General features: G+C 56.1%; 1 long non-coding RNA gene across 1 annotated transcript; it reads left to right on the forward strand.

Moving 5' to 3' along the window:
- Positions 1-660: 660 nt before the first annotated feature.
- LOC120384855 lies at positions 661-2,260 on the forward strand. Its single transcript, XR_005589141.1, has 3 exons — positions 661-708; positions 1,693-1,969; positions 2,205-2,260. It is a non-coding gene; the product is annotated as an uncharacterized LOC120384855 (long non-coding RNA).
- The last annotated feature ends 8,467 nt before the right edge of the window (positions 2,261-10,727 follow it).

Here is a 10,727-nt window from a genome sequence, read left to right on the forward strand (position 1 = left end):
TGCGGGATGCCGGGTCCCCCCCGGGCACTAGGGCAGAGTCACCGCCCGGCCCCGCCCCCGGGGCTCGCTCCGGGCCTGGAGGCTGCAGCTCCGCAGCGGGGCGGGAGGAGCCCGGGGCGGCCCCAGGGCGGCTCCAGCGAGGCAGGGCCCGGGCCGGGCACGGGGAGGTTAATGAAGGGCTCTCCCGCCGCGATCTGCGCATGCCCAGAGCTCCAACGGCACCAACCCTTCTCCGGCCCGGGAGAGGCTCCAACGGCCCCGCGCGCGCCAGGCAGAGCCGCAGCGCCCAACGCTCGTTCGCAGCCCGGCTCCTCTGCCGACGTCACTTCCGCTTCCGGGAGAGTCGGGAACTACATCTCCCAGCCTGGCCCGGGGGCGCTTCCGCCCTCCGCCTCCCAGGTAAGGGAGGCCTCATCTCTTGCTCGCCCGTCGCTGAGACCCCGCCCCCAGCCGGCGCCTCTCAGACCCGCCCCGGCTGGGGAGCAGCGGCTCCGCCCGGAGCCCCCCCTCGGCCCCACTCCCCGTGTGCCGGGCCCTGCCCGCGGCCGGGGCGCGTCCCCCTCGCGCCAGAGCCCGAGACCCCGGGAGCAGCTCGCGGGGCCCGAGACGCAGCGGCCTGTGGGGGGGAGGCGGGGCCGGGCTCTGCCCTCAGCGAGGCCGGGAAGGGACCGGAGGGGAAAGTGCCCCCTGGAGACTGTCCGGCCCCAGGTTCCACCGGCCTGTTCCTGCAGCGCCAGCGCCCCCGCTGCTGCCCCCCCTACCCGGCGCCCCCCAGCTGCCAGTCTCCCGCCCGCCCTCGTCCTGCTGCCCCCCCTCTGCCCAGCGCCCCCCCCAGCTGCCAGTCACCCGCCCCACTGCTGCTGCTGCCCCTGCCCAGCGCCCCCAGCTGCCAGTCACCCCCGCCCTGCTGGTGCTGCTGCCCCAGCGCCCTCCAGCTGCCAGTCACCCGCCCGCCCTGCTGGTGCCCCCACTGCCCAGCGCCCCCAGCTGCCAGTCACCCGCCCCCTGCTGGTGCCCCCACTGCCCAGCGCCCCCAGCTGCCAGTCACCCCGCCCTGCTGCTGCTGCCCCCAGCGCCCCCAGCTGCCAGTCACCCGCCCGCCCTGCTGCTGCTGCCCCTGCCCAGCGCCCCCAGCTGCCAGTCACCCCACCCTGCTGCTGCTGCCCCCTGCCCAGCGCCCCAGCTGCCAGTCACCCGCCCCACTGCTGCTGCCCCCGTGCCCAGCGCCCCAGCTGACAGTCCCCGCTGCTGCTGCCCCACCCAGCGCCCGCCAGCTGCCAGTCACCCGCCCCTGCTGCTGCCCTGCCAGCGCCCCAGCTGCCAGTCACCCCTGCTGCTGCTGCCCCAGCTGCCAGTCACCCCGCCCTGCTGCTGCTGCCCCCGCCCAGCGCCCCTGCTGCTGCTGCCCCTGCCCAGCGCCCCCCCAGCTGCCAGTCACCCGCCCCCCCTGCTGCTGCCTCCTCCCCACTGCCAGGGAGTTTTCCTGCTCCATACTCCCGTCACGTACCCTCTTAAAGCACCTCCCCAAAGGGCTCCCTGCTACCCATGTGAAGGGGGGGGGGAATTATTACTGTCTGTTTATGGAACTTCCATATACAATCCTGTCACACTGTCCAACTACCGTCACTTACTTAGTATAAAATCTCTTCAGAACCGGGTGCTTTTCTCTCATTATCAAATATTTCTTTTTAGACCTATTTCTTCCCCAGTTCTCAAGGATAGATTTAAAATATCCCGGGTGCGGTGCTGTAGTAGCCATGGTGAGCCCAGGATATTCGAGGCTGCCCCCGTGATTTATATACAAATGTTCCGTGTTATTTTCCATCCCATTCCTTATGGATCTGAACACGTTCGCTTTTCTGCTGGCCGCTGTGCAGTGAGTGGAGCTTTGCATTGATCTGTCTACAGCAGTGCTTCCCAACCTTTTTGTGGCCAGTAGCACATTCAGGTTTTCAGAAGAGTGTGGCGGGTGCCAACCATTTTTCAAGGCTTATTTTCTGTTTGTACATTAAATATACAAAAAAAGTCATATTTAATATTACATAATATATGAATCCATAAGATAAAAACAGTAATTTTACATGTAAAAGGTATTAACTAAATTATTCGGCAATTACTCTTTCACCTTCCCATGTCAATTTGCTCTTTTTTATCTACAAAATATTTTACAAAATAAATATAAACAATTTTCATCTTCTCTGCAGGCTGCAGCCCTGGAGAAGCTGGAGAAAAGCTGCAGCCCCGCGCCTGCCAGGGACAGAGAGCACCGGCGCCCGCAGGCTGCAGCCCTGGAGAAGCTGGAGAAAAGCTGCAGCCCCGCACCTGCCAGGGACAGAGAGCACCGGCGCCCGCAGGCTGCCGCCCTGGAGAAGCTGGAGAAAAGCTGCAGCCCCCCACCTGCCAGGGACAGAGAGCACCGGCGCCCGCAGCCTGCAGCCCTGGAGAAGCTGCAGCCCCGTGCCTGCCAAGGACAGAGAACACCGGCGCCTGCAGCCCTGGAGAAGCTGGAGAGAAGCTGCAGCCCCGCACCTGCCAGGGACAGAGAGCACCGGCGCCCGCAGTCTGCAGCCCCGGAGAAGCCGGAGAGAAGCTGCAGCCCCACGCCTGCCAGGGACAGAGAGCACCGGCGCCCGCAGGCTGCAGCCCTGGAGAAGCTGGAGAGAAGCTGCAGCCCCGCACCTGCCAGGGATGGAGAGCACTGGCGCCCGCAGCCTGCAGCCCCGGAGAAGCCGGAGATAAGCTGCAGCCCTGCACCTGCCAGGGACAGAGAGCACCGGCGCCCGCAGGCTGCGGCCCCGGAGAAGCTGGAGAGAAGCTGCAGCCCTGCACCTGCCAGGGACAGAGAGCACCGGCGCCCGCAGGCTGCAGCCCTGGAGAAGCTGGAGAAAAGCTGCAGCCCCGCGCCTGCCAGGGACAGAGAGCACCGGCGCCCGCAGCCTGCAGCCCTGGAGAAGCTGGAGAAAAGCTGCAGCCCCGTGCCTGCCAAGGACAGAGAACGCCGGCGCCTGCAGCCCCGGAGAAGCTGGAGAGAAGCTGCAGCCCCGTGCCTGCCAAGGACAGAGAACACCGGCGCCTGCAGCCCTGGAGAAGCTGGAGAAAAGCTGCAGCCCCGCACCTCCCAGGGACAGAGAGCACCGGCGCCCGCAGTCTGCAGCCCCGGAGAAGCCGGAGAGAAGCTGCAGCCCTGCGCCTGCCAGGGACAGAGAGCACCGGCGCCTGCAGCCCCGGAGAAGCTGGAGAAAAGCTGCAGCCCCGCGCCCGCCAGGGACAGAGAGCACCGGCGCCCGCAGGCTGCAGCCCTGGAGAAGCTGGAGAGAAGCTGCAGCCCCGCACCTGCCAGGGATGGAGAGCACCGCGCGCGCAGCCTGCAGCCCGGAGAAGCCGGAGATAAGCTGCAGCCCCGCCTGCCAGGGACAGCGCCCACAGCCGGAGAAGCTGGAGAAGCTGCAGCCCTGCACCTGCCAGGGACAGAGAGCACCGGCGCCCGCAGGCTGCAGCGGAGAAGCTGGAGAGAAGCTGCAGCCCCGCACCTGCCAGGGACAGAAGCACCGCGCCCGCAGTCTGCAGCGAAGCCGGAGAGAAGCTGCAGCCTGCGCCTGCCATGGACAGAGAGCACCGGCGCCTGCAGCCCCGGAGAAGCTGGAGAAAAGCTGCAGCCCCGCGCCCGCCAGGGACAGAGAGCACCGGCGCCCGCAGGCTGCAGCCCTGGAGAAGCTGGAGAGAAGCTGCAGCCCCGCACCTGCCAGGGATGGAGAGCACCGGCGCGCGCAGCCTGCAGCCCCGGAGAAGCCGGAGATAAGCTGCAGCCCCGCGCCTGCCAGGGACAGAGAGCACCGGCGCCCACAGCCCCGGAGAAGCTGGAGAGAAGCTGCAGCCCTGCACCTGCCAGGGACAGAGAGCACCGGCGCCCGCAGGCTGCAGCCCCGGAGAAGCTGGAGAGAAGCTGCAGCCCCGCACCTGCCAGGGACAGAGAGCACCGGCGCCTGCAGGCTGCAGCCCCGGAGAAGCTGGAGAAAAGCTGCAGCCCCGCGCCTGCCAGGGACAGAGAGCACTGGCGCCTGCAGCCCTGGAGAAGCTGGAGAAAAGCTGCAGCCCCGCACCTGCCAGGGACAGAGAGCACCGGCGCCCGCAGCCTGCAGCCCTGGAGAAGCTGGAGAAAAGCTGCAGCCCCGCACCTGCCAGGGACAGAGAGCACTGACACCCGCAGGCTGCAGCCCTGGAGAAGCTGGAGAAAAGCTGCAGCCCCGCTTCTGCCAGGGACAGAGAGCACCGGCGCCTGCAGGCTGCAGCCCTGGAGAAGCTGCAGCCCCGTGCCTGCCAGGGACAGAGAGCACCGGCGCCCGCAGCCCCGGAGAAGCTGGAGAGAAGCTGCAGCCCCGCGTCTGCCAGGGACAGAGAGCACCGGTGCCTGCAGCCTGAGTTTTCTGTCCCCGTCAGGCGCAGGGCCACAGCTTCTCTCCCCTGCTGGGCAGTAGGTGGGCGCACATAAATGCCCCGGCGGGCGCCATGGCGCTCGTGGGCACCCTGTTGGGAGCCACTGGTCTACAGCCACGTGCAGATCCCTTTCTTTAGTTGTGTAGCTGATATGTTCTGCTGACGCTGCTAGGTGTAATGCATGTTCAGTAGGGGGTTCTCTCCTACTAATGCTGCAGTGTCCTTCTCTAGGTTAGTATATTAATGATCTCATTTTGGTGTCACGTGTGTCAGTTCGTTGCCATGGCACTCGTGTGCTCAGACATCTGAGGATGCTCTGCAGAAAAGCTCCTTGAGTGGGGTGACCACAGGGAGTAGCTCAAACCTCCAAAGTCCCTGGCCAGGGGCAGGACATTGGCACAGCAAGGGAGGGGTGTGGCAGTGACATCACAAAGGCCTTTTGCAGGACCTCAGACTATTGGTCCAAGGCGGTGGGGAGGTGGTGACCTCACAGAGAGATGCTGACATCAGCCAGGCAGGACAGGGGCGAGGGGCCAAGGAAACCTCAGAGACCCCTGTGGCTTTGCTTCAGCAAGTCTCCTTCTCCAGGTCTCTCTTTGAGGACTGAGGGAGTATTCGGGTTCACGGACATGAGCGCCAGGAGGAACCTCTTTCGAGTTTTCTCCTTCCCTTTCAGTGATTTTACTAGAAAACAGCCGTCCCTGTTTAGAAGATAAGAGCCTCCTGGAGATTTGAAACCTGTTCAGTCTAATCCATCTGGTGACAGTTGAATTCTAGGCATGGAAAAGACGAGCTTAAGGAGGCAGAATTTTATTGCACACCTGGGATTTTGTCCCTTAGAATCATTGGGGACATTAGGGTTTGTCCTTTTTGTTTCACCTTTTCCTCCATCCCTCCCTCCCTCCTTTCGCTTCTTCTCTTGCTTCTTTTGTCCTTTCTCCTGTTCCCCTCCCAACACCAGGAGGTAGGATGGGGTGGGTGTGTGTTTTGCGGGGGAGGGCTCTGCAGCTCCCACTGTGGGAGGTCCACCCAAAAATGTGGGGCTGAAATAGTGCTCAGGCAGTCAGGACCAGATTAACCTTCTGTGGGTCCTGGTACCAAACATATTTGTAGGCCCCTATATAGTCACTGTGGGCTCTGAGTGTGGGCCTGGTGGGGCGGTGCCATAGGATACCCGCTACTGAACCTCAGAGACATTTTTCATTTTGATCACACACCCCTACATGACTGTACGCATTGCCATACACAGCTCCCTCAGCCCCCGGGTTTTCTTATTGAGCTGTGCACCCATGTGGGTTTACCAGTGTCCACAGTGAGCAGAACTTTCATAGTGATCAAGGAAACTCCCCACAGATTTATCTCCTTCCTCATTCAGACCTTCTCTAGCCATGTCTCCAGTACCCCCCATGTCACCAGTCACGGCATTGCTTGAACCTTGCAACGGCAGCACTAGGGACTCTAAATCCTCAGCCCTGGCCCTAGGGAGCTGCAGACTCTGCAGTTAGGCACTTCCCTCCTCTAGGCCATGGCTTTAAATACCTGCGATTCCCATCACCTGCAGCAGAAGCCACCAAGCCCCCCCCCCCCCCCCCCCCCCAGCCAGCACCTAGTCGTGCAGAAAGTGAAGCCTGGATGATTTTGGAGGCTGGGGTGCCAGGAGATTCCTGTCCCGGAGCAGCAGCTCTGCAACAAGCTCACATGCCCCCCCTCCGCTGTGAGACCAGGACCCTGTGAAGACAGTGGGGTTACCCCGTGTATAACCAGTTCTGGCCAAAGCCTGTTGAAGTGAGTAGGAGGCTTTTCATTGTCTTTAATGGGCTGTGTATAGACGCAAAGGCCCCATTCTAGACTCCAGGAGCAAAGTGCCTGCTGTGCGGCACTGGTTTACTAGTGTAACAGGAAGGTCTCACATCACCTAGTGAATAAGCAACACCTCCTACAGCACCTAATGCTTTCTGAGACGCTTCCCACCCAATTACTAAATGTGAACCTGCTTCCCTTACAGGGGCTGAACATATCAGGTGAGATGGTCACAAAAGAGATGGTGAGATGGTGATTCTGAGTTCAGCAGGGATTTTGGATGCGCACAGAACACAGACAGGACTGGTTCCCGCATGGTTACTGCAGTAAAGTGGAATAATTTTCAGCTTGTGTGATTGGAAGATGTCTGGATCCATCTTATAAGACTGTCCTACATAAATGAGGAAAACTTGAGGTGCCTTTATTATTCTTTTGTTCCACTCTTTGTTTCTATGGGGGATTTGCCAGTGCAATATCACTGTCTTCCTTTTAAACAAGCAAAACTAAAAAAAAAAAAAAAAAAAAAATGGTAATGGCTGTTGAAAATAGCAATTCCAGCCCTAGTGAGCACTGGGAAGACCCCAGCATTTGTTGCTCAATTTTATCCTACTTTTTCTACAGCAAATGATAGTGGATCAGCATATTTGATTTGGGAGAAATGAAGTAACAGCTGCCCAAATTGAGCTTGAGCACTCCTGAATTTTGAGGGTGTTCAAATCTGGAAGGCAGGCGCTAGATTCCCTTTCTGAACATTAGCTAAATCTGGAAAGGAAAAAGTCAATTTCTATTTTCATGGCTCAGAAGTGGAAATCCTCCTGTGCTGTTTCTGAAGCTGCCCAGGTCCTCCCCTCCCTTACTTACCATTTTAACTTCTGGTGGGATCCACATACCTCCCTTGCCAGGCTTCAGATAGAAGGGGACACTGTCCATTTAGTCCACCCAGTTCCTTCCTTGGGGGCTGCCAGGCGAGGTCACACCAGCATCCCTAAGCCAGTCTGGGGAAGTCTTCTGAGGGTGCTACCTGGGCCAAAGCCGTCTACTCCTTGGGCACACTTGTTCCCCATTCACACTGCCACCCACTTCTAGCAGCCAGCTCCCCAGCCACAGCAAGCTGCAGCGCATGGAGTCTCACAGCTTCCCCCCTCCCTTTCCTGTTGATAGCAGCCAAGGGAATGCTGGGAAATGTAGTTCCTTCCCTGCTCCAAGGCAGGGAGCTGGCCAAGGAACTACAGCTCCCAGGGCCCCGTGGGGTCTCAGCTCCCATGCTGGATCCGGGCTGCTCTTTCTGCAGAGGGGAGGATGCAAGTGTTACAGGCCTGGAAAAGCCTTGGCATTCTCGTTACACAGGCATTCCCCGGCATGTCTTGCTGACTCAATCCGTGTATCCCCTTGATCCTTTCCATGGATTCATTGTACAGCTGATGACCCTGGATGGGCCATCAAACAGGCTAGGCAGTGCTGATGCCAATAGAGCTGAGGGTGTCACCCAGAAACACAGTCCACAGTCTGGAATACAGATATACCCTACGTATCTATATCTCACAATAGAAAGGTGATACAAACAAAAAAAATGATCATACTTGGAAAATTATAACATTTTCCCTGACACCTAATATGGCATATCTAGCACAATTCATTATTAATACCAATATGATAAAATTGCAAAGTAATAATAATAGGAAGCGTCTCACAATTCCATGCAGTGTCAGACTTAGTAAACCAGATCCTTGAAGATGCAGAACACTTTGCTTAGGAGGGATTGAAAAATCCACATATCTGCTGGGAACACACACACAGGCCCTGTGTCAGTCTGTAATCCTATGTTCACTCTTCTGGAAAATTATGATAAATTTTGTACACAGTATGGTTTGTGAAGTATCACTTGAAATCACATAATCTACTGAATATTATCCTCCTGTTAAAATGTGTAGCAACACTGTATGTAAAGTTATGAGATTTTACTGTAGGATATTACAAAAAGTTACAATTCTGGGGAACACCCACAGACCAGTTCCTCAGAGACAGCAAGGCAAACAGCAATTCGCTGGCAGGGGGAAGGTGTGAAGAAGACATTTACATTCTATCAGAGGGAGACCTGAAACTCATATCTCCAACAGACAGCCTGTCACCATGACTCAGCTGAGAACTGAAGTTGTTTCTAATAGAAAGGACTGAATTATAAAAAGAGGCGAGGAAAATGCTTGGGACTCTCTCTCTCTCTCTCCTTTCCCTCTGCCCATGACAAATCCTGAAGAACTGACCTTGGGAGGCAGGGGCAGGTTAGGGGGGAGTCCTGGCTGAAAGGAAAGCCAGCCTGTCTCAGCGCATGGAGAGAGAAACATTTGCTTTGAATCCATTTTAGCTTGTTAACTTAGACGTTAATTTGTGTTTTATCTTTGCATTTCTTTTGTAAACAATTCTGACTTTTATGACTCATTACCCTTAGCCACTGAAAAGATTTTTTTCCGGCAGTTAACAATTTTGTTTTATTGTTTTACCTAACCAGTGTGTTTGGATTCAAGTGTGTTGGAAACTCCATTTGGAATGACAAGGTTGGCACATGTCATTTTCCACTGATGAAATGACAGATTTCATATGAGCTCCCATTGTTCAGTAGTGTGCTGGACAGTGCAAGATGCACATTTCTGGGAGAAGTCTGGGAGCAGAGAATTTTCTGGGGTTCTCTTGTGGGGTACTGTAATTCGAGAGTCGCTGACTAGCAGCACTCAGTACTGTGTAGCTGGGAGCGAGTTACATGCTGGAGACTGTGTGTTACCTGCCCAGGAGTGGCTGTTCTCACAGTAAAGCAGTGTAAAAGGCACCCCAGCTTGGGAACTGAGTCTCACAGCTGCTCAACAGTCCAGATTGCACTATGGTTAATGTCACAGACACTCAATTTCAAAGAGTCTCCTAGAACACATAGAAAGTAAATCCATGTCCCAGAAATCGAAGTCTCTAGAGAGAGGGCAAGTCTCCCTGGCACTGCTTCTTGCTGACAGACAGGTCCAGAGACAATGAGAGAGTCCTGGGGAAGCTGGGAACAGTAACTATGGGCTGGTGGGGTTCAGGGGAGAAAGGGAACAGGAAGGGCAGGGATATCACTGATTGCAGGATCTCAGCAGTACTAGATGTCAGGATAACACATAGTGCAGCTCATTGGAAAACAATCTCAACTATACATAAAATTATGGGGTCTAAATTATGTTTCCACTCGAGAGATTTTGGAGTCACTGTGGATAGTTCTCTGAAAACATCCACTCAACGTGCAGTGGCTGTCAAAAAGCAAACAAGAAGTTGGGAGTCATTAAGAAAGGGATAGATAATAAGACAGAAAATGTCATATTGCCTCTCTATAAATCCATAGTACACCCACATCTTGAATACTGCGTGCAGATGTGGTCTCCCCATCTCAAAGAAGATATATTGGAATTGGAAAAGGTTCAGAAAAGAACAAAAAAAAATGATTAGGGGTAAGGAACAACTGTATGAGGTGAGATTAAAAAGACAGGGACTTTTCAGCTTGGAAAAGAATCAAAGGGGGGATATGAGAGAGGTCTATAAAATCATCACTGGCGTGGAGAAAGTGAATAAGGAAGTGTTATTTACTGCTCATAACACAAGGACTAGGAATCACCAAATGAAAATTAATAGGAAGCAGGTTTAGAACAAACAAAAGGAAGTATTTCTTCACACAACGCACACTCAGCCTGTGGGACTCCTTGCCTGAGGAAGTTGTGAGGGCTAGGAATATAACAGGGTTTAAAAGAGAGCTGGATAAATCCATGGAGGTTAACTCCATTAATAGCTATTAGCCAGGCTGGGTAAGGAATGGTGTCCTTAGCCTCTGTTTGTCAGAGGGGGGTGATGGACGGCAGGAGAGAGCTCACGAGTCCAGAATGCTGTGGAAGATAGTGCCATAGTGTAGCACTCCTTCCCACTTCCCTCACCCTCCAGATCTAGGACAAGGAATCGGGCAGGAGTTTTCCCAATGGAACTGGAAGTTCCTGCAGTTTTCAAGAGGGGAGAAATGCAAAATCTGTGATTTCGCCTCACAGTGTTTGATAAGTGGCTAGAAAGTTATCACGGTGACTGGGCCTGGCCAGGGAATGTCGGGCAGTGCTTGGAGCCAGGATTCTGGCACAAGCTGATCAGAGAGAAGGAACATGGTTAGTAGCAGCCCCCAGAGCCTCCATCCAGGGGCCCCCAACACCCCCAGTACCCAGAACCCACATCCCCCCAGCCAGGGTCCCACCAGATATTTCCTGGGACCCAACTCCCAGAATCCCTGGCCAGAGAGATCCCAGATACCCCTCAGAGCCCCACCAGCCAGAGAACCCCCACCAGATCTTCACTGCCAGGCTGGGAATCCCACTAAGAGCCCCCACCAGCGAGGGAGCCCAATTAGGAACTCACTGCCATCCTGGGATTCCCCCACTGCCCTCCTAGGACCCACGCCTGCCCTTCAGCAGAGAGGTAAGACATGTCCATGCCCT

This window comes from Mauremys reevesii, linkage group 16, assembly GCF_016161935.1.
Source record: "Mauremys reevesii isolate NIE-2019 linkage group 16, ASM1616193v1, whole genome shotgun sequence".
Taxonomy (NCBI): domain Eukaryota; kingdom Metazoa; phylum Chordata; order Testudines; family Geoemydidae; genus Mauremys; species Mauremys reevesii.